Source organism: Macaca thibetana, chromosome 14 (assembly GCF_024542745.1).
Source record: "Macaca thibetana thibetana isolate TM-01 chromosome 14, ASM2454274v1, whole genome shotgun sequence".
Lineage (NCBI taxonomy): Eukaryota > Metazoa > Chordata > Mammalia > Primates > Cercopithecidae > Macaca > Macaca thibetana.
Window position 1 is genome coordinate 53,308,079 of NC_065591.1, and position 24,327 is coordinate 53,332,405.

The 24,327-nt window shown below is 47.6% G+C and overlaps 1 protein-coding gene across 16 annotated transcripts in view; it reads right to left on the minus strand.

Moving 5' to 3' along the window:
- MICAL2 (microtubule associated monooxygenase, calponin and LIM domain containing 2) overlaps nucleotides 1-24,327 on the minus strand; it is a 251,221-nt gene that overhangs the window by 204,739 nt on the left and 22,155 nt on the right. For 7 of the 16 annotated variants that reach the window (XR_007719270.1, XR_007719267.1, XM_050757393.1 and 4 more), the window contains exon 2: nucleotides 18,709-18,779. The exons of 4 other annotated variants lie outside the window; for them this stretch is intronic. The gene's annotated coding sequence lies outside the window, so the exon portion shown is untranslated. Of the gene's footprint in view, nucleotides 1-18,704; nucleotides 18,780-24,327 lie in introns of all 16 variants that reach the window. 5 more of the 16 variants (XR_007719271.1, XR_007719268.1, XM_050757388.1 and 2 more) reach the window with 1 other exon arrangement.

The following is a 24,327-nucleotide window of genomic DNA, read 5'->3' on the forward strand; positions in this document are numbered from 1 at the left end:
ATATAGAGGGCCACCTGTTCTCCTCACTTCACAGAGCTCTAAGGAATCAGTGAGATCACGTATGCAATAACCAATACTCATTATGATTCTTCAAACAGCCCAAACATCATCATATCAAAAGGAAAGGCAAAAGAAACATCATTCAAGACTACTGAGACTAGCTTTCTGGGTCAAGGAGTTATATACAGGTTGAGTATCCCTTATCCAAAATGCTTGGGACCAGAAGAGTTTTGGATTTCTATTTTCTTTCTTTCTTTTTCGAATACATCCATCATACTCACTTGATTGAACATCCCAAATCCCCAAAATCCAAAATCCAGAAGACTCCGGTGAACACTTCCTTAGAGCGTCATGTCAGCACTCAAAAAGCTTCAAATTTTGGAGCATTCCAGATTTCAGTTTAGGTATAGTCAACCTGTATACTTTAAAACTAGAGGACAAAGGCCTTCCATTTAGAAGATCTGAGTTCAAACTCACTTCCTCTCTGTGTAGACTCGGACAAATCATTTATCTTTTGGGTTTTAGTTTCCCATGTATAACTAGGGAACTTCATAGAAAGTAGTTTTGGTAATGAACTGAAAACATACAGAATTCAGGATAATGTTGGGAATGAACTGGGAAGGGCTGACCTAGCACTCAGAGGGACTCAGTGAGTCTGAGCTTCAGGTCTTTCTTCCAGAGAACTGGGGTGCAAAACCTTTGGTGGCTATCCTTCCCCTCACCCCAAAAGAAGGTAGTCAGGAATTTTTTTTAAATCAGAGGACCCTGGATAACTAGCTCTTATTAAAGTTTTCCTTGTTAACCACCACCCAGCTGTTGTCTTTTTGAGGTTTGATATGCAACAGAAATAAAACCAACTAGACAGAAATATGAGGGTTTCTGTATTTTCTGGGAAGAAACAAGAAGTGATGCTTTAAGTTTCCAAGAATAGCCTTGAAGCAATTTGGTTTTTGCCAAGTGGAGTCTCTTATTTGTGGTTCTTCTGTCCCCTGCCTATGTGACTTCATGAGTCACAAAGCAATTTCCTTTCCCTGCCTCTAGCTGCTAAAAATTAAAATTTAGGGCCCCAGATTGCAGGCAACAACATTGGTAATGGGCTAAGCCCACTAAATCTGAGAGTCAAGCTCAAGGTTTACGTAGAGTCCCTGAGCACCTCTCCAAATGAGAGGAGGGGCCTCCCCATCCCAGTCTGCAGGTGCCTCAAAGTTAGGACTCCCACGCCTCCTGCCTTCCCCGAGCCTCTTCTCCCAAATGGCATATCAGACAGTGTAACCAGGCTTTCGATAAATGATGGAGTTTATACAAACTTAAGGAGAGATGGGGGTGGACACTAGGCAGAACCTTCCCACAAAGCAGCAGTTTGGCCCAGGAGAAAAGCTCATTCTTCAACCCACCCTTGAGGCTCACAGACAAAATCTGTTTCAAGGTCAATGCAATCTAAACACAAAACCCTCTCGCCATATATACTGCCAAGCAGCCCTGTTCAAACTTTCCCTCTCCAAGCTCGATGTCACTAAGGAGCTCTGGAGCAAGGCCCAGGTTCCTTGACAATGAAGTGGGGTGTTCACCCCACACTCACAGGGTGCTCAGGAAACAAAAAGCTCCAGTTTTAACTCTCGCACACAGAAGACCCTCAGTTATGGCCATCTGAATCCAACACCTGAGATGTGGCAGGAGCCAGCCAGGGGCTCAGCAGTGGGCGATGCCTTCCACACCTGGTGCATCCCCACAGAGCCCACCATGGGCAGGAACACCTGACTCCCAGGTGGGGCTGACAGACCCTATCTTCACACTTGACCCAGGTAGGGCTGGCTTTCCACCTACCAGGGCACTAGGCACCCAATTTGACCAAAAGGAGCACTTCTAGGGTTGGGAAGGGACTGAGAGGGCCACCTTGTCTTCCTGGTAATCTCCTTCCATCCAGGTGTCCCCAGCCTTGACTCGGTCACTTCCACAAATAGAGGAGTGTGTACTGCCTCCTGGGGCTGCCTGCTCCACCCTTGCCTCCTCTGGAAGACAGCCTCAGTGAGATAATGCTTCTTAGTCATTCCCTAGAGAGATAAGTTCCACTTCTCCAAAGCTTTCTCTACTACTCCTGGGTGTTGCCTTGAGTTCACCTCCAGGAAGCCAAAGCCCCTTTCCATGTGCACTGAAGGCACACACGGAGAGTCCTCTTGTACATGCTGTCTGAAACCCCTACTAGGAAAGGCCAATGAAAGAGCACCCAAGAGACTCACCATGAAGCTCAACCAAGTTTCCAGGAGGTAGCAAGGGCCCAGACCTTCCCTCTTTTGCCACAGGGTGGGAGTGCTGGGGAGAGATCCCAGGTCCACTGCAGGCCCTGGCCTTCTATGCCTGCTCCTTCACTGAGAACCCAAGTTCTTTGGCTCTTGCCCTTCTGGCCTCAGCCCTCTTCCCCACTTGTTTTCAATGGTTAGTGGACTCCATTGGTCTAGCTTGAAGGGGCCTCATACATTTCCCCCTTCCTCACCTCATCCATTGCTTCTTATAGCCACTCAACAGTACCAGGCCCCGGGAAGTCCCAATGAGGCAGTGCCCACCCTCCAGGTCTCCCCTCCTGGCGTCAAGAAACACCTGTATGCTGACCAGTCACAGTGCTTGGAATGGCAGAAGGAAGCCAACGTCATCAGGGCCCAGTACCAGCCAGACACTCTCACCAGTGTTAACCTAAGGAATCCTCGAAACACGTCTATGTGGACATGGGGGAGGTATGACTTTTTTCTTTCTTTTTTCATTTTTATTCTGTAAAAAGCAAAGGCCTTAAAAAGAGAGAGAGAAATAATTGCAGAACTTGCCTATCTTCCTTTTCTGTAATGCAACTATGTTTCCCATGTGTGATTATTTCATGTATGTATATATGTATACATATGTGTATGTATGTGTATATATGTGTGTGTATATATGTATGCATGTGTATATATGTGTATGTTTACATGTGTGCATATTCGCAGGAGTGTACATGTGTACATGTATGTGTATATGTGTGCATATGTGTATACATGTGTTTGTGTATCTATGGGTATGTGTGCACACATGTATGTGTAATCACATGTGTGCATGTACATGTGTATGTGTAGCATGTGTACATGTATGTGTGTGTATGTGTGTATGTAAATGTACACGTATGTGTGGTGTGTGTGCAAATATATCATATACATATATATATCTAAAATTTTCCACAAGGATTTCTAGCCAGCACTCCATATCTTCATCTGTACCACTAAGTCTCTCTTCAAGGACCTTCTAGAACAGGGAAAGCCTTTGAGGTGGAAAGAACTCTGGCCTAGGCATGAGGAGACCTGGGTTCAAGCCCAGCCCACCCCTTGCACTGCCCATGGGAGGACACTGACAGCTGGCACTCACAGCGTACCAGGCCTTTACCACCCTGTCTCATTTCACCACCCTTGTTTGATAGAAGACAGCTTTACAGAGGTGAAAAAACGCCTCCATATCATGCAGGTAGCTAGTGGGGATGCTGTGAAATGAGCCCAGGCCATTTCACTTTGAAATCCATGCTCTTAGCCCCAGTCCATATGAGCCATATATACAGAAATAGTATGGTCTTCCTTTTCTGAAGCTGCTGTGTAAATTAAATCAGTTAACTTCTGTTGTCTCTCAAGTTACTCTGGGCTTGGAGAATCTACAAGTATCAAATAAGGCATGGTCTTTTAAGTCATGGTACAACCCAACAAGTATCAGGCAGCCCTTTAAAAATAATATTTATAAAGACATTTAATCCATGGGAAAATGCTTATGCCATAATGCAGAGTGAAAAGAGCAGGATATGGATCCAGGAAGTCAATATAATTTCAACTCCATAAAATAATGTCCAGTGTCTATAAGAGAAGAGAAATAAGCCAGATGTGAACAGTGGTGATGTGTGTAGGATCGTATTTCAGATAGCTGTTAGTATACTCTTACTCTATACTTTTCCGTATTTCCCAAAGTTTCTACCAGGAACATGCATGACTTTTACAGCCCCTCTCACATACACATTCCAAGGCCAGGAGTCTTCTCTCCCTGACTGTCCATCTTAACAACAGGAGGTGGGCCTCCTGTATCTTATCTTCTCCAGGCCTAACAAGTGCTCAGGGCTGGGTGGAACTCAGGGCCTGGGCCCTTTGTGGCTACACAGCACTAGCAATGTGATCTTTCTCCAAAACAGAAAGGGTCATCCTGCATGAAACACTGATATTGTGCTAATTTAAGGAATTCGCTTAAATGTTGACAGGTCAGGGCCAAGTCCCCCAAGGCTGTGTTCCTTCTAGCCGCTCCACTCGAGGGACTACAGGGCCCTTGCGTCCAGTGCAGCAGGTGTCTTCCAGAGCCCACGCTCTTCCACCCACATTCCAGAGCAGAATGGGGAAGGCATTGCCTCCGACTCAAATCTCAGCTGTGCCTGCAGGATCCCCTGCTGGTGAAGTCCCCAAGAAGGAAACCTGTGTACCTGGTTGACAAAATAACGTACATCTTACCCCACACGCAGAGCTCATCTTACCATCAAAAACTTTGCAGACGCTTCTGCATGTGACCTGAATCATCTTGGTACCACATTGGGTGCCCGGGAAAACTGTGAACTGTGAATCCCAATTTCTAGGAGGCCAGCCTATCTCAAAACTAACAGTGAGGGGTGCCCACAATAAGCAAATTCATAGAGACAGAAAGTAGAATCGTGGTTACCAGAGCCTGGGGGAAGTGGGGAACAGAGAGTTATTATTAAATAGGTACAGACTCAAGGTCAGGAGTTTGAGACCACCTGACCGACATGGTGAAACCCCGTCTCCACCAAAAATACAAAAATTAGCCAGGTGTGGTGGCACATGCGTGTAATTCCAGCTACTGAGGAGGCTGAGGCAAGAGAATCACTTAAACCTGGGAGGTGGAGGTTGCAGTCAGCCAAGATTGTGCCACTGTACTCCAGCCTGGGTGACAGAGTGAGACTCCATCTCAAAAAAATAAAAAAGAAGTGCCAACTTTCAGTTTATTCTGTGGAAGGATGGTAGTGATGGCTGCATAGCAACATGAATGTACTTAATACCATTAAATCTTACACTTAAAAATAGTTCAAATGGGCCAGGCATAGTGGTTCATGCCTATAATTCCTGCTCTTTGGGAGGCAAAGGTGGGAGGATCGCTTGAGTCCAGGAGTTCAAGACCAGCCTGGGCAACACAGTGAGACTCTGTCTCTACCAAAAACAAAGAAAAATTAGCCGGGTGTGGTTGGGTGCGTCTGTAGTCCCACTTGTGGTACTTGGGGAGCTGAGGTGGGAGGATTGCTTGGGCCCAGGAGGTCGAGGCTGCTATAAGCCATGATCATGCCACTGCACTCCAGCCTGCGTGACTAGAACAAGAGCCTGCCTCAAAACAAACAAACAAACAAAAGGTTCAAATGATAAATTTTATGTTACGTAAATTTTACCACAAAACTAAAATGCAAACAAAAAAAACCACTACCACCACTACCACCATCACCACCTCCTATAAGTGGGAGCGGCCCAAGGCCAGGGAATAGAATCTGTGGTCTAATTAAAAATCTTGCTAACTTTCTGAAATACTTTTGAGTTAAAATACAATAAACAAATCATTAGGTCAATGAAAGACATTTGCTGTTTTTTATTGGTTCAATGAAATATTTTATATTTCAAAATAGATAAATATTTATCTTTTTTTAAAAGTCATCTAGGCTTCTCTTATTCTTTCCAAATCTCATCTGACCTCAGGAAGGCCACCAAGGCTCAGCCTTGCCAAGTTCCCCATTTTTATCTCCTATTCTGTCTTCCCCAGACTCACCACAGGTACACTCCTCCCCCACCACTCGGCACCTGTGAGATATCCTTCAGTGCCCCAGGGAAGGTTGGGCACCAGCTCCCTGATCTTAGCTCTCAGAGCCTAGCATACATCGCCCTACCCAGGAAGAACACTCAGACCCTGTGTTCCAACAATTCCTAGACAGAGTGGGTGGCACCCTAAATAAGCATACCCATGTTGCTCCCACATAAAGCAGATGGGGCCACAGGCACACAAGCACTACTGTCTTGCACACCACATCAGGGATGTAGTCTCTGGTCTAGACCTTTGAATCTTTTTATTTTTTTTTTTTTTTTTTTTTTTTTTTTGAGGCAGAGTCTCGCTCTGTCACCCAGGTTGGAGTGCAGTGGTGCAATCTTGGCTCCCTGCAACCTCCACCTCTTGGGTTCAAGCGATTCTCCTGCCTCAGCCTCCCAAGTAGCTGGGATTACAGGTGCCTCCCACCAGGCCCGGTTAATTTTTTTTTTTTTTTTTGTATTTTTAGTAGAGACGGGGTTTCACCATGTTGGCCAGGCTGGTCTCAAACTCCTGACCTCAAGTGATCCACCCTCCTCGGCCTCCCAAAGTGCTGGAATTACAGGCATGAGCCACCACACCCAGCTAAGACCTTTGATTCATGATACTCTCCTAACCTCATCAAACTCCAAAATGCTAAGATCTATAGATCAAATGAGAACAGCATCTAATCCACCAGTGAAAGCTCAGCTGAGAGGTGTCTTTGGAGCGTTGATGGGTGTCGTGGAGATGAGCTAGCTCACCACCAGCTGGACTGCTCCTTCCTCCTGGACCCTTGCTTGCAGCTGTGAGCCCAGGTGATCAGGTTCTAAGTCATGGAATCCGAGCAGGAGCGGCGCATGCCTCTTCCAAGACCGACCCATAAGAATCCCCCATAGTGATTTTTCGTGCCTTTTCTACTTCTGTCAGGGCACAAAGACCTTGGAAACTGCGTGTTGAAGATGGTGAGCCACAAGAAGGAAGGGACCCAGTCCCCTGGATGCCTGCATGGGGGAAAGCCCTCTTTGACCAGAACACATGTTTTGGACTTTACATATGTGAGCTATAATGTGCAGTATGTGAAGTCACTGAGAACTGGGAACTTATCTCTTAGGCAGGAAGCATCACCCTAGCTAATACAGTAGGTGTTAGTAGTGGGTATGTCAAATTTGGCCTGGATCAGAAGGCATTCCTTCCCGATGTGAAGGTCAACCACATGGGAATTAAGCTGTCTCTGACCCCACTGTTGCAGGCCAACTTCCAATAACAACCAGGTCTGTCATGTTACATGTTACCTTCTATTAGTACCTCAGTGTCCTGCAAAAGTTGCCTGACCCCCGGAAATAAGCCTGCCCACCCCTCTACGTAGGCACTCACACGTATACACCCTATCTTGAAAAAGACATCTTTTCCCTATTTGCAAATAGCATAAGACAGGAGACTAGAACAGATAAGCTAGTTAATTTCCTTGGTTTCAGAAACACCCCCGGGCACTCAGCTCTTGAGTCCCTGGAAGCCAGTGTGATGTGGTGGAAAGAACATGGGCTTCTGAGTCACTAAGTGCTCCTTTGAGCAAGTCATAAACAACATAGAGTTCCTGTGAAAATTACATGGAGGGGTCTCTGACAGCGCTGGGTCCACAGATGAGCTCAATAAGCATCAGTTCCCGGGAAGCTGCGTGGGGATAATTCCTACCACCTCAAGCTCTAGGTAGCCCAAGCCAAACCAAGGCAGAAATCGATGCATTTTCACATAAAAGGTGAGGGTAGCTCATCCTCACCTTAACCAACTCTCTCTTATAGTAAGACAGCTAAAAACAGATTTTCCACCAAGTCTTTGCCCAGCACCCTCTTAAAGGCAATCTCCAGGGGAACCTTTGTATCTAAATGGCACTATGTCTCCTGACTGGCTGAAATTAGGCCTTTGGGACTTGATACCAGTCTGGAGGATACAGAGGGATGCTGGCAAAGACATATCAAAGTCGCAGCCAAGTGAACTTGAAAAGGATTTCTCTATGCCTGTTCACTGTGTGCATGGCACAGCAGCTGGAGCCCAGGATGACTGCAGAGCTGTCCCACCCAGAGCAGCTCACAGCCCAGCTATAGCTGGTGGAGTCTGTCCCCCAAAGATCCCCTGTTTTTTGTGTGCATTGTTTTTGTTTGTTTTTTCAGACAGGATCTCACTCTGTTGCCCAGGTTGGAGAGCAGTGGTACAATCACGGCTCACTGCAGCCTTGACCTCCTGGGCCAATCCCCCGTTCAGAAGAACTGTACCATTTGACCTGATTTTTCTCAAACACCCTTAGAAAAAGTTCATTGCTCAACAAAAGTTTATTTTTGTTTCTCTGATTTGTGAATTTATCAATATGAAGTCATTCCCCAAAATGAGCACAAATCCAACCAGTTAGATCTATATTTGCTTTTATGGGAGAAAACAAATAGCAACCTTCTTTCTTCCCCTCACAGCCTAGGTTTCCTGATAAAATAGTCCAGCCGTGCAATGTGCACTTCCTCACCTCCCACTCATCCATCGAACCACCACAATCTGGTTTCTTCTCACAGGCCACCCGGTGCATCAGGCCAACGTCACCACCAACTGCTGCTAAATGCAACTGCCACTTATGGGACCTTATCTTGAGGCCCCATAGAGAGGGCAGACCCCTCTCTAACTGCCCCTGAAAATGAAGGTTCTGGTCTTCACTCTCATGGACCGCCACACTCCTACAGTTCAACCAGTATCTGTGTCCTCATGTCTCTGCAGGCTGTACTTGCACCATGCAGCTCCCTGCTGCATTTCAGGCCCCTGTGTCACCAACAATTGGACATTCTCCTCTCACTAGCTTTTAGAGACCTCACGTGTGGCCAATTTCCCTTCCAACCCCACCTGTTCCTTCTCCTGCAGCCCCAACCTCAGTGAGCAGCACCATCCTGACTCTGTGGCCAAATCCTTGGAGTCAAATTTCTCTGCCCCTTTTCCCTCATCTTGCAGAGCCAGCCAGTCACCAAGTCCTGCCTCTTCAACAGCCCCATTTGCTGCCTCCCATCCTTCCTAGAAGGGTCAGGTCTCCACCTGCTGTCACCTGGAACACTCAAAATCTCCTCCTCAATACCTTTCCTGCCTCCAGATTCACCTCCCTCCAATCCACCAGCCTAGTCCTCAAACTGTTGCCAGAGAGATCTTTATTTCAAAAATGTGCACTTGGTCAGGTTCCATTCCTGCTCAAAATCCTTCAACAGCTCCCTGACAATATGCAGGGTGAAGTCCAAACATCTTAATGGAGCAAAACAAAAACTACCTTCATGATCTAGCCCTAGCCCACCCCTCCAGTCTCTCCTCTCATCACTTTCCCGCCCCCTCATACTCTAGAATCAGGAACCATTTGCAGTTTCCCAATAAACTGTACTCCGACACACTTCCACCCACATGCCTTTGCTGATGCTGATCCCTCTATCTGGAATGCCTATCTGGACTCTGTTCACCTGTGAAAACCCAGTGGTCTTTAGGGCTGAAACATCAAAGGCAGCAGAGTGTCACAGGTCCCAGTTTGGACTCTGGAGTCAGGCAGACTGGTCACCAAACCCAACCCACCATTTACTAGGTGTGTGAGCCTGGAGGAGTTGCCTAACCTCTTTGAACCTCAGTTTCTTCATCCATAAAATGGGTATAATAATAGTCCTGACCCATGGGGTGACTTCAGGATGAAACACAGTGACGCCTGGCTGGGCTGCATCCTTAGCTGCACTGTTCTTCTTTGAAGCATTATTTTGCCCTCCCCGGGCCCCCTTGTCCACACTGTACTCTGGGGAAGTTTGTAGGATAGCTTTGCACATACCCTTGCATTGATCTACTTGTGGCCCCTCCTACCTCACCTGACTGTGTGCTCTGAAGCTGAAGGCTGCAAGCCCCAGGGCCTGGTGCCCGTGCCCCTGGCAATGGTGGGTGCTCAATAACCACTGCTGGTAGATACAATCAAATCAAGAGTATCACACACAATTCAGGGTATGTAGTGGCTAGAGTGTGGCTGCCCTTTGTCGACAACCCTGCCACTTCATCCAGGGCCTGGCCAGCTCTGACCTGAGCTACCATGGGCCTCCTCACTGATCTCCCGCTTCCCAACTCACTAGCTTCTCCTTTATGCTGTTCATAAAGCTCTCAGGGTTCCCTACAGCCCTTTTACAAGTTCAAGCCCTCCCGCCAGGCTCAGTGGGTTCCCACCCACCATCATGCAGCCCCCTCTTCCTTGTTAGGCTCAATCCCAAAGGCATTCAGGCTTACCCTGTGGCTGCCCTCACATCAGGTCTCTGCCTTACTTCTGCCCCTGCTCAAACCTCACCCATCCTCTGAAGCCCAGTCAGCTCCATGGTGCTGACTGAAAACCTATTACAAGCTGTGCCCCCTAGGAGCTTCACAGTCTATTCAGGAAATCCAAACAAACTAACAGTTATTGGTAAGAGCTGCCGGGGAGGTGAGTGCCAAGACATGTGGATGCCGAGCTGGAAGATGGAGTGACTCCGCACCTGAGAGAAGCTCCCTGAGAATGTGGCATCAGGGCAGGATCTTAAGGGATTGGCTGGAGCATTCAGGTTCAAAAGCCCTCCGCCACCCCGTCCCTTACCCACCTGTGTTCTTCTAACTCAGAGTCTACGCCTGACCTCACCAAACCTGGCTGTCAGGCAGATTTGCCCAGGAGGTCTACAAACACTCAGTTTCCTGGGCCTGTTCCCAAACAGAATCCCTGCAGCCTGAGGGCCAAGAGGTAAAGACGTTTTTAACTCCCCAGGGAATTCTGTTGATCAGCCAGCTTCGGGAACCACTAGCCACATTCAATTCCATTCATTCAATTTACTGATAACCTATATTGTGACCGGGGCCTTGCTAGGTGCCGTGGATGCCAAAGGAATAAGATGCTTCTTCCCATCTTCTGAGAAACGGGGGAGACAGAGAGTTCCCACACAGAGGTCACAGATCATGCCATTTGGCTTTTCCTTTAGCCTTGAACCTATCATGTCTTCTGTGCATTAATTTTGTCTGGACAATCTAATGTGTAACCTTAAGGAAAGGCTGATATTTTTTATTTATTTTCTATTTCCCAGAGTATTCACCCCAGCTCTGGGTTCTCAGTTGATAACTAATATTTAAGATTCAAATGATTTCTGGATTATGGTCTTTTATAGCTAATTCACTCATTGATAAGCTGTTGACTGATCTTCATCTTTGTAATTCCAGTGCCAATGTGGTGCCTGCTCCCAGCAGGGGGTACGTTTGTTGAATGAATGAATGCTTACGAGTAGAAATCTGGCTCCGGAGGGAAGGAACTGCTTCCACGGTAGCACCTTTAGAGTTCACTTAAAAGAGTTCTAAATTTTTCATTTGAATTACAGACTACCAATTTCAGGATTAATTTCCTGATATACAATTACAGAAGCTTTCTTGCTTATATCGTCATTAATGTTATTAACAACACAAATAACACCTTCCTGGCTCTCAGTAGTCTGCTGGCCTCTGAGATGTGCACTCCTTTCATGGGGCCGTTCACCCAACTGGCAGTCCAGCTGGCCACGTCCCTCACCCTAGAGTCGGCACAAGGGCCTCCACACTGCATTCAGCCTTTATAAGCAGGTGTATACACCTGCACAGACAGGTGAGCCCTGCCTGAGTCAGAAATAACTAATGGGCTATTCAAAGCCTACCAAAATGTCAATACACCTGGGAAGTCAGGATCTAAGATTTAGATGTAAAATCACCTGTGCTGTAGAGAGGCAGCATGACAAAGGAAGAGCCCCATCATGAGGTTCCTGGGAGACCTGTCCAAGCATGGGACATTCGGCCAGCTGGGGTTGGCTAGGTATGCAGCGGTTGCCAGCAGAATGATTTCCCCTGCTTTCTCCAGGGCCAGCATTCCCAGTGGTTCATTGTCGCTATTGATGTTTGTTCGTTTTAAGCCCTGAAAACAGGACTCCTCATCTTGAGGTGATGTGACTAAACATCGTCTGTCTTTCCAGGTCCTGGCTAGAAGGTGTCTTTATCAGGTAACTTCCTTTGCGCCAATAACCAAAGGGGTCTTTTCTGAAGTGCATGCTGGGTCCTGACAGCATGCAGGCCACATAGTCTGAGGCCTGTTCACTTCCATTTTGTTCTGCTGGAAAACAGAAGAATTTCCTTGCTAGTCATTCATTCATTCATTCAACATTGATTACCATGTGCCAGGCAATGTACTGCATGAACCCAGCTTGACAGTTCTTAGGTACAACCTCAGGAGAGTGAACAGACCAGAAACTGGCAGGGTGAGACAGCTCTGAGAAAGGATTCCTTCCTTCATCAGGATGTGGCCTGAGAGGAGCTCTCTGCCCAGGGAAAATATGCCGCTATCAGAAGGCAGTTCAGACATCTGAACAGAACTGAAAGATCAGGACAGTTCTGACCCAATCCTCTACTGTACAGAGGAACTGAAGTCTCCCAGGAACTTCTCCCCAAATGTCTATAAAGCCAAGTAAGGTTACAGATGGCAAGTGCAGAAATGCATGTCTGAGAAGACAGGGTAGAACCAGTCTCTAGCTTACATTCAATTGCTGAACTGACAGGAGGAGGTTATTTGTCTGACAGGTTGTGTTTCACCTCCCTGGACTAGGCGCACGAGCACTGAGGTTTGAAAGCCCTTTAACATTTGCCTATTTGGTAATGGCTCGGAGGCTGCAGAACCATTGCAATGTAGAGTCATGAGCAGTGTAGCTCATCGCTACATTGAGAGCAACGCAGACCTGTGTGGGACAGGCTGGGGGAAGAACGCTGCCTCTCCAGGCCACACTCAGAGGCCACGTTCCTGAGAGCTCAGAGAGGCCGGGTCATAGGTTCCAGGGCCCAGAAAGGTCCTTGACCATTCAGGGGGCCAAAATGTCCCTTACCAGCCCCAAACTCCAACATCCAGAAGCCGCAGGGGAGGGGAGCCCCAAAGGTATGGCCCTGCTAGTGACTTTTCCCTGGTAGGAAGGAGACAGGCTCTCATCATCCTGATGAATACATTTCTGTTGGCTGAATAAAGACATTGGACTCTTTCCTTGGTATTTGGGCTCATGCTCTGAAAAACATGTTTACTAAAATAAGCCCCAACTGTTCCAAAAAAGATTTTTTTTCTTTTCTCATAAAGATACAAAACCCAAGGGCAGCAGATAGGGACTGTTGATGGAAGACCAAGAAGTCTTAGACTCCAAATCACTCTCTGTTTATTGGGCTGCTCTTCTCCACAGAAGACAATTCAGGCTCAAAGTTCAGTTTTCGAAACTCATTTCCTGGGGCAGACCTCGGCAAGGTATTCACTAAAGTGGGGGTGTGCAGGGACAACCACACCCAGGAGACAAGAGTTCCCGGAGCTCTCTCTCTCTTCCTCTCTCTCTCTCCACCATCATTCCTTCCACTCTAACGATCTGATATTTTTAAAAATTCTGGCTCACCCTCATGACAAATAATCCACTTCCTGGATACTTTTGCCTTGCAAATGTCATCCTTAGAAACAACTATATTTTTTGTTGGTCTTTATTTTTAAGTAGCTTTCTCACCCCAGAGCCCCAGCTCCTGCAGAAATATTGTGTGACCCTGTCTGGAATGCAAAATGATCCCTGGAGAGTCAGTCTGCGCAGGAACTCACAAGGGTGTTTGCTATCAGCTTATCTGGCAAGAGGAATCTGAGACATTTTAAATATGAACTGTTGGTGTGGCCCGTCCCACTCCATTCACTTTGCCCCATCAATAATCACTTCCACTCATGTGTGAGACACAAAATGCAGAAAACCTACACCAACACTCTGAAAATGAGCCCCCAGCAGAAGTTCCTTTCTCTGTACAGAAACATCCATCAGACAGCTGGAGAATTCATATTTGGAGAAGCTTTCCTGGTCTCTGCTAATGTTTCTTTCAAGAAATCTCATCTAGCAGCAAGTGTTTTGCAAAGCCCTGGACAGTCTACTTCTGAACTCCCCTCCTCTCTCACTTCAGAGCTTATCTCTCAACTGAATGTCTCATTCCTTGTACCCTCAGCTAAGAAGAAAGTATGCACACTACTCCTCTTTACTTCCAAACACCAAATCAGGCCCTTTCACACTACCACCCCGTTTCCTTGGAGAACTCTCTGCCTCCTTTTCTGCCTGGCAACCTCCTGATCATCCTTCAGTACCCAAGTCTCACAGCCCCTCCTTGGTGCAGTCTTCCCTGTGTGCTGCTCTCCTCTCAGTGCTTCCAGAGCACCTGGTATGGTTTTTTATAATGCTGATAAGGGAGCTATGAATGTCATCATATACATCTGTGCCACCACCAGGCCAGGTCACAAGTCCTAGGAGTAAAGGGACTAGGTCTTACTCACTTTTGCATCCCAAGAACCAAGCCCAGGACCTGGCATTTGGAAGTCCCGTATTAAATGTTTGACACTTCAGTCAATGCCTTGCCTATTTTTCCCCAGCCCTCCCTTCTGTGTGCAGAGAGCCATGTGAAATGTGGAGCCAGGAAAGGCTTTAGAGTCAGATACCCTGTGTTTGAGTCCTGGCCCTTGTGGGCAAGGACAAGTTATTTAACCTGTAACTGTCTCAGTTTTCTCCGCAATATAACAGATAGACATGCCTACCTCTCAGAGAGCTGCTATGAGGAAAAACAAGGTAATATATGTAAACCTCGTGCTTGCCCAATGCAAAGTGCTCAAGATGCATTTCCTTGAGCTCAGCAGGAAGTGTTGGGTCAAATGGAGTTCTACAGAAAAAGTGAGTGGCTTCCATTCTGGTTTATGTGCCATCAGCATAGTGACAGGATGGCCAGCCTCTGACAGAAAGAGCCCCTCTCAGAGCCAGCGAGAGTGTAATCCAGGCCGTTTGCTGGAGGTTCTCACAACAAGGCCTGCTTAGCAACAATGCTCATGTGATTTTGATTTGAATGGCAAACTCACAGGAGGATACTCCTGCTAAGGCTGGGCCATCATATAGCCTTCATTTCCTGTCTTGAATTAATCTTTCACCCCAAGACACATCATAAAACAGAATAATGGCAACTCAACAGTGTTAAGTCACTAAGTACAAATCAAAACAGCCTGCACATGAGAAGCCTAAACCCCTCCATGCTGTTGCACCCAGGTTTTACTGGGCCTTGATAAACAATGAGGTAGGAGCAGTGGGGGCCCTGCTAACACTTGAGACATTCAAGTGCAGCATGGAGGAGAAAAGAGGAAGGTACGGTGGCTGAACCCACATGAGGAGGCAACATGGAACTGTGGAGAGAGCCACTTGCTGGGAATCAGGAGACTTGGCTTCTGTCTCACTTCTATCACCGGCTTGCTCTATGGGTGTGTTCGAGTCATGTCTCTGGGCCTCAGTTTTTTACTAATAAATGAGAGAAGTGGATTAAAGGATTTATAGTTCTTTTCAGCTTTAATACTTTACAATTGTAAATGTTAGAGGCAAATCCACCTTCCCGACCTAGCGTTTCCCTTTTTCATGTTGGTTATTCATCTGAGATATCTCTCATCTCTCACTGAGCAACCTTCTACCAATGCTATTCCCTTTATTTCTCCAAAGTGTCTGGTCACCCCTGATCACAAGGGTTGGCCAACTTGGGGCCATATTCTTAAGAACATATTGACTACCCTCTGATCAAACAACTCAGTACAATCCAGGTACCCTGGGGCATCAAGGACTTGAAAATCCCAACAACCTTTAATCCCATTTTCCTCTGATACCAACCAACTTTCACTCCTTAGATCTCTAGCAATCTCACCAGGTTAGAGTCTTCTCCCATGCTGCTTGGCAGGAGACTAGGGCAGCAACAGGGAGTTCTTATCTGCACCCTGGCATAACTCAGGGTGGGGCAGGGGAGAGATGGCAAAACTACAAAGGTCAGGATGAAAGTGCTTACAGAAGCAAGATCTGACCTCATGAGGAGGAGGTGATCTGGAGGAGAAGACGGTGCTAATCACAAGGACAAACTGAGAGAGGCACTGAGGACCAGGACCACAGAAGTCAAGGAGACTTCTTTAAGATGCCACCAAACTTCCACCCCTCCCTGACTTCCTGAATAAGAAATCTGAAGGCAGCTGAGGTTCTATGACTCACCCAAGGCCACATAGCTAAGCTGTGGACAGCCAACACCAGAACATGGGTCTCTTGGTCTCAGCCCACTCTTGTTTCTACTCTATTCTGTTGACCTCAAGAGTCTAACGAGGCCAGCTGGATCCCTTGCAGACTCTAAGAAACATGACCCAAGTGTCACTTAGGAAAAGAGCAGACCCAGCAGATATTTTGATAACTGCCTTCTGGAGCCTATGAATTCTTTCCCATCTCGACATGGTTTTCTTGTTCTTTCTCCAGCCCTTGCCACAAAAATATGGAAAAGTTCAGAGGTCAGTGACAAGGAAGAGGTAGGCTCCCTTGACCCTACAGAACCCTGCATATCTAAGATAATACACACCTGTCCCTCTTCCTCAGTCTAGAGAAGGTTGGTGGGGGAAGGGTAGAAGGAGGAGATGAGTGAACTGCCTGGAAGGCTGACCTGTTTAGGCCACAGGTATTATTCATGGGCAATTAGATGGGTCACTGAAGGTCTGTGACAACAAACAATAGGATCTGCTTCTGCCAAGGACCTCTCATAGATCAGTGTCTAGCATATCATCTCAACGTCAGGAGGAGGAAGCTCCAAGTAAAAGTCAAGAAATTAATTATTCAGTGTGCGTGACCTAGTTCCCAGAGGTAAGGGTGGGTGAGAAGACAGCTCACCAGTTCCTTATCATGGCAAGAAACTCAAATATTCCATAGGGTAGTGTTCTCTTTGCTGCCAAAAAAGGTCCACTTATGGTTAAGAGTGGCCAAAAAAAAAGCCAAAAGTCACTCATTCCACAAGTGTTTACTGAACTCCTCTTATGTCTCAGGCCCTCCAGGGATTTACTATGGTTGGAGTTTAGCAGAGGAGAGACATCATGGAATTTATAAACAGCAGGACTGCGCCATGCCCCAGCTCAGCCCTTAGACAGCTGCATTGCCTTGGGCAGGTTAAGCCTGCTTAAGGCAAATTTCTCATCTGTAAAATGGGAGAAGTCCACCTGCTTGATCATGAAGATGAAATGACCTTTATAAAATGTAAAGTGCAAAGAATATGAAGTGTAAACAATCATGATACAACATGACACACTTCCCCTGCCCCAGAGAAGTGTATCATTTGGGAATGCTTTAGAAAATAATCCGGGGTACCTATTTGGCAAGCATCACATTCTCTGTAATTTGGGGAGATTTTATGTTTCACCCTGCCAATGGAGATGAAGCTGGCAGTCAGTCCCAGTCCTCAAGTCCAGGAAGTTGCAAGGAAAGGTGGAGTGAACACAGAAGAGTAGCCAGGACCCACCTGGCCCTGGGTCAAGCCTGGATTGAATGGATGAGCCAGAAGGGACCCAAGATTCCAAGGGGAAGAGAGAACAGCAGCACATGTGCTCAATCAGAAACAGAGCAGAACCAAAATTCCTCTGAGGGCAACAGGATTGAGCCAGCCAGAACTGCTCACACTCCCCTCCCCACACACATTTCAGACAACGTTGGAATTTACTGTTCATCGCCCGACCCTCCTCTGTGGACAAACTGTATTCTGTTTCTCCAGAGAGGGGACCGTTTCTCAGGCTGTGGCAGACTGGCCAATCAGCTCTTTGTCTGGGTCTTTCCCCAGATACTAAGAAGGAGAACTCCTGGAGCAGCTTTCCCTGAGGTCCAGTCAACCCCTTGTCATCCTGCCATTCAGGACTCCCGTGGACTCCTCACCCCACGTGATCCCTCAGCGCCCACCAGGCCAGCTGCCAAATGCCCTGACACGCACGCTGGCTGCCCCTCCGCTGGGGCCTCCACCCATGCCCAGGTTTCTTGGATTGGGTCCTGATGCTCTCCTCTCACACTCACCTTCATCCTCCCTCCTCCCACAACTAAACTGAGCCTCTTCAAGGCCCTGCCAAGGCTCACATGTCCAGGGAAGCTCCCAGAGAGAAGGGTGAGTTTTATTCATCCCTATGTTCCTTCTAACTCATGGCTTTCTGTGAGTTCTTTGCCCTCCTGTAAACACAGATTTATGGTCCCAAAATGTTCTCTGATTGCTGTATACAGGAGCAGAGCAGAGGAGGAGGGAGGAGGGGTGCCAAAACGCCAGACTGGAAGTCCAGGGCCTGCATTTCGATTCTCCATTGGACACCAGTGAGTCCTGTCACCTTGAGAAAGTATCTTCAGGCCAGGCCTCAGTCTCCCTGTTTGGCAATGAGGGGTTTACTCTAAACAACCTTTCTAATTATAAGGTTTGACATTACAGAAACCAGGCTAGCCTGAGACACAGAAGACCTGAGTCCTAGGCGCTTATTAGCCTACCACCTGTGGCAGGCTATCCGACTCCTCAGACCCCAGCCTCCACATCTATAAAATAAACGAGGATAATATGACCACCCCACCCAGGGCACAAGGTTCCCATGGAACACTGCCCGTGATAAAGCTTTGTGGACCGTAAAGCCCTGATCAAACCTCAGGGGTGAGACTCCTTGAGTCCACAAACAGCTGCTGGTCCCCTGTGATGTGCCTGGTACTGTACCTGCCGAGAATTGCTGCCTGGCTCAGACAGGAAAGCTAGAGTCTGGTTCCTTGCCCTCAAGGCTCCCTCAGCCGGTAGGTGGGACAAGCAGATGAACGAACCTTAACTCAGTGGTGTATCTGAGGCATGAACACAGTGCTAGGGGAGTGCAGAGGAGGCGGTGCTGACTCAGAGGCAACAGCGCGCCCTGGGCATGGCAAGCTGCCCCAGGATGGTGGGAACATCCCACACTTTCCTAAGCCTAGGACCAGCCCCCAGGAGCTACTCCATGGTAAACAAGATCTGCCACTGTGACTTACTCACTGGATTCTCAGGCATCACAGTGGTTAAAGTCTTCTCTTTCTGGGATGAGACACACACAGGTTGCCATGTTCCTTTAAAAACAAGAGCCCAACAATTAATGTCAGTGACATCATCTTAGCTTACGCCTCCTTTCTAGTCTCCTCCAAGAGGTCGCGCATGCTTGTGCACTTTGCCTTGTGGGACACTTCACCCAGCAAGAGGAAATGGACAGAGAATCTCTCTCTGTGCTCCAACAAGTTTTGCACATGAAGAAAGGCATAGCAAGATGGCTAAACAAATTATATTGTTGGCTGCAGTCAGGGCACCCGAAGGGCTTATCAGATCTCTACACAAAGACTTTGCTGAGGAGTAGGAGGGATCTGGAAAACAATGCTTTATTCGCTGCTTTAGTAAAAACAGAAAGTGTCAGAATTTCTAAGCATGAGACACAATGAAAGTAAATCGAGCAGGTGTAAAACTTGATAACAAGTCCCCAGTGTGAAACTGGTCCCATTGTCTAACGCTGAGTAAAGTAGGGAGTTATGAAAGTGCACCAGCTGATCATGGCTGAGTTTCCTAAACCAATTATTCTCTTGGCTTCTAGTGACGACCCACATTATCTGATGACATCCTATTGCTTCTGCAGAACATACCTCTACACCTGTTTGGAAAACAAAGCCCAGAGTTACAAAATATTTCTAATGATTTACCTCCACATTAAAAAATAAATCAAAATATTTAAGAAGTAACCTCAAGGGGACAAAAACTAACACAGTTGTGAAATTTGACATCTATAAGAGGCAATACTCATACTCCAGGGAGGTATACGTGCACTTTGCTCAACAGAGTGGTGCCTCTACACACACACACATATACTCACACACACACACGCTCTCTCTCTCTCTCTGGCACATAAAGAGCACATATCGTTAGAGTGCTGGGAGATGGGATTCGATTCACTGTTCAGAAATCCTAACCTGTTAATGGGAGAGAGCCTACGAAGTGCTGTGTACCGGTCACACATGGAACCATCAAGGGTGGAGACTAGACCTGCTTTATCTCAGTGGCTCCTCACAGACAGTAAACAGAAGCTTGCAGAACAGATGGCACTTGCCAAGGCCCCAGAGCAAGGCAGGATTGGAGCCCAGGATCGGCTGCCCCAGTGCTCATGGTTTTTCCCACCAAGCTGAGGGGAAGGTGTCCTGGACATCAACTCTGAGCATAGCCCTGGTGGGCCCACACACTGGGCGAGCCTGGCAAGTTCCAAGGGCGGCCACCTGGGCAGAAGCGGCAGCCCTGCCCGCCCGTCATCATCATTATCAAGCCCACACCCCTCGGGGCCTGTGCCAGCTGACAAACAGGCCGGCTTGCCTGGGCCACATTCTATCAGCCTGAGCTGCAGGCTCTGTGCTGCTGCTTCCAGCCAGAAGTCAGAGTGGCTAGAGGCCTTGACTTGTCTGCCCCCTGCTCCTCAAGGGGAGCTTCTGAGAGCCGTGGGTGGGGAGCTGGACATCCTGGTACAGAATTGCATCATTGGTCCAACCGGAGTTTCAGAAGCCAGGGACCCTGTCAATGCTTTCTAGATCTCAGGAACAGAAGTGCCTGTCCACGCTAGGGCATTGTGGAGACAAGCAGCAGGGACACGGGGCTCTCTAAGGTTCTGCTTGGGTTGTCTTCATGGTGGGTTGGAGGTAGGTATGACTGGACCAGGCTACAAGGGCTGACCACCAGTCAGATGCTCACAGAGGCCTGGGCACAGTGTCCGGCCACTCGAGGGACCAACTCGTACCCTCTGTCTGACCAACAGCCAAATACACTTTGAGCTCCCTGTAACACCAACAAATAGAAGGTCCTAGAGTCCAATACCTTCTGGCCTTTGAGCGTCAGGGCCTCTGTTCCTTCATCTGTAAAATGAGGAGCTTGATACAATTGGTGATTTCCTCACCTGGGACCCCATTCAGTGGCCCTGCTCCAGGTACCCTGACTTTCAGAGACACCGACAAAACTACTTAGTTGTTGTAAGAGGGAGGGATTAACCTGGGCACAGGTATTGCCTTGGGTAGTTAACACTGCTACCTCAGCGAATACTCCCAGCAACCCTGTAAGACAGGTAGTACAGTATCATTACAGAGGGGGAAACTAAGGCATGGCCCAGCAAAGTACCTCACCCAACGTCTCAATGAGCAGAGACCACAGCAGCCCTGGGACTACCAATGGAGCTGGCCTGAGTCCACACCCATGCTCATTCCCTGACACGATATTTTCCTTTGTAATCAACCAGCATGAAGAAATGCCGTCTCTCCTTGGACTTGCCATCAGGCCAGTGTCGAGCAAAGAAGCATGAGGCCTCTGGTCCCTCGTGGGCCTGATTTGGGTGATACAGGGAAGGTTTCCTGTGAGATTAAGTGGGACATGACAGGCCCAAGTGACAGGAACTCCGGGAACCTTCCTCTTGGATGTTTTTCAAGTCTAAGTTCTTCCCTGAGGGACCCCAGCACTTGGACAGGGCCTGGAGCCTCCAGGCACTCAGTAAATATTTGTTGAATGAAGAAATGAATAGTTTCAATGCACTAAAGACTTGTTCAAGAACCATCTGGTGTAGGTCAGTGTGAGATATATCAAGACCAGCTAAAACCTCACAGCCGACCCCTCAGCAGCATGCAGCAGGTAGGGGTCTCCACATCCCAGCCCCTCCCCAGACTGTGGACAAAGACTCAGGTGCTGAGCCAGACCAGGGGAGCTTCAGACAGAACAAGAGAAGTGTTACCCAGTGAGGCAGTTAGGAACTTGGGCCCTACCATCAGGCAAACCAAGGGTCCTATCCCAGCTCTGTCATTTTAAATTACTTGGATGGCCCTAGACAAATCACATCATCTCTGTGAGCCTCAATTTCTTATTTTAAAATGTGGATGATGTTAGTACCCACTTCATAGGGCTTCTCTGAAGATTAAATGAGATAATGCTATAAAGGACTTAGCACGCTGCTCGCTCAGAGCAGGTGCTTCGAGGTGATGTCTGTTATTATCCGCATCAAAGTGGGTGGTTAAGGGCACTTCTGGAGCGCTCTGCTTGGATTCAATTCCAGCTCTCCTCCTAACTAGCTATGTGACTTTGGGCAAATGGCTTAACTTCTCTCTACTTCAGTTTCCTGGTATGTAAAACGGGTTGACGGTGAAGATTAAATGAGTTAGGCAGGTAAAGAGCTTAGAATGTGTCTTGCAAAGTAGTTCAAGAAAAGTGAGTATTATACTTAATTATTAATATTACTAGTATTCTTCTCTTTCTCTCTCCTGATAACAGACTCCACCCCATCTCCCACTCTCCAGCCAAAAAGGAGGGTATAGGACTCAAGGTGGGCTCATGGGAGTATCTTTTCTCCTTAGCAATGGTACGTGGGGTGTGCACATGCTCCAGGCCAGGCCAAATTCCAATCTGAAAACTCCTGGGGAAGGCCTGGTCCTCTCAGGTTGGCGGCAGGGCTGTGTGTGGCCAGCTGGGAGCTACCTACAGCCATAGTGCACTGAACAGGGGACTCTGGTCTGCGGATGCTGGAGGTCACATGCTGCCTTCCTGGGGCTTGATTCTTCTGCACCTCTTTCGAATCTTTGAGCCTCCCCGAAACCTTCCAATGTATCCTTTTTAATCTAATTTTGTGTGTGTGTGTAGAGACAGGCCCTTGCTATGCTGACTATGCTGATCTTGAACTGCTGGCCTTGAGCGCTCCTCCAGCCTCAGCCTCCCAAAGTGTTGGTATGAGAGGCATGAGCTATGCATCCCATTTTTGCTTAAGCTCATTCAAGTTTGGTTCCTGTGCCTTGAAGCCAAAAAACTCTCAATTAATAATAGCCCTCAACAAGTGCCTGCTTTATCATCACCAAATCCCACCCAGGAAGAAAAGCCAGCTGCACACCTGGTGAGACCCAGGCAGCCAAGCGAGAGCAAATATGTACAGCAAGGTATCTACAGACTGAAGTGAGGGGAGGCCACTGCAAGCCCCTGGACCAGGGCCCTTCCTGGGAGAAGAAGGTACTGAAACCAACAGCAAGCAGCCCAGCCCTGTGCTTCCTGGCTGAGAACCGAGCCTCAGACCCAGCCCCGGGGCCATGCCTATTATGAGAGGGGAAGAAGAGAAAGAAGGAAGTTAAAGCTGATTTTCATTGACTTTGAAGTGGTGCAGAAAAAAAAAAAAATCCAGACAGCTATTTAAAACAACTCTTTTTAGAGGAGGAAGTAAGGAAGAAAGCAGGGAGCATGGATAAGTGAAGAAAACTTGCCTTGTTTGAGTACTTAAATGTGCCATGCACTGTGGGTCACACTCTTTGAGTTGTATAATCTTGTCTAATATTCAATGAAACACTGGGAACTGGATGATCATCCAGCCCATTTTCCAGGTGAAGAAACTGAGGCTCAGAAAGGTCAATAACGAACTCACCAAGGTCATGCCACTAGTGCCTCGTGCCTGTTCCACCCAATGCACTCCACCTCCTCAGTACATTCTGATTTCAATGGAGCCTGGGGTCTTTTTCTCACACAGCCCATTTCTGCTGTCACTCACATCTGTGCTCAGATCCCTCAGAGGTGATGGCAATGTCCTGCTGCTCCTTTATTCATAACTACTCAGAGGAAAGGGCAGCACTGAGACACAAGCAGGACAGGCAGTATCTTGACAGCCCAGGTACATCCTTGGGCAAGTTTCCTTTTTGAGACCTTAGTTATTTCAATCTCAAAGAGCTCTAGTGTGATTTTACTGGATGGCATGTATCAGTGGGTTTCCTGCTCTTGAGGGCAAGATTTGCCTATGGCTGATAAGCAGCCAACAGGCTGTAAAACACCATCTCCCTTGCATGTTTTTTGTTTCATTTTTGTTTTTTTTCTCAGTCACCTGTCCCAAGAGATTCTGACTTAACAGGGACGGCTATAGTGCCTGACGCATAGCATTGTGCTAAACAATATTATCTTTGCTTGTCTCACTTACTCACTACTTTCTGGACCGGCACCCAAAGATGATCTATTCCCGTACCCCATGCCTACTAATAGCACGAGTTTAATTTCCTTCAGGAAAAGAAGTTGCACCTTCAGGTGTGTTTCTAAAGGGTTTTAAAGAAATGGAAAAAATGGCCAGGCATGGTGGCTCACGCCTGTAATCCCAGCACTTTGGGAGTCCAAGGCAGGCAGATCGCTTGAGGTCAGGAGTTTGAGACCGGCCTGGCCAACATGGTGAAACCCCATCTCTACTAAAAATACAAAATTAGCCAGGTGTGGTGGCACGTGCCTGTAATCCCGGCTACTTGGAAGGCTGAGGCACAAGAACCGCTTGAACCCAGGAGGCAGAAGCTGCAGTGAGCCGAGATGGTGCCACTGCACTCCAGCCTGCGTGACAGAGCAAGACTCTTTCTCAAAAATAAAATAAATAATACAAAATATAAAGAAACAGAAAAAAAAATCCATGGCCTGGTAGCAAAAACTAAGAACCAAAACATGCCGATGACCGCCCATCTCTCCTGCAGTATGGGCCATGAGATGAACACACAAAGGAGCACAGGCAAGCGCCTTCCTCCACAGGCCCCAGGGAACACAGCACCAAGGTCTGCACAGGCATAAACTAACCAGTGGAGTAAGGAGTAAAGACACAAGCATCAG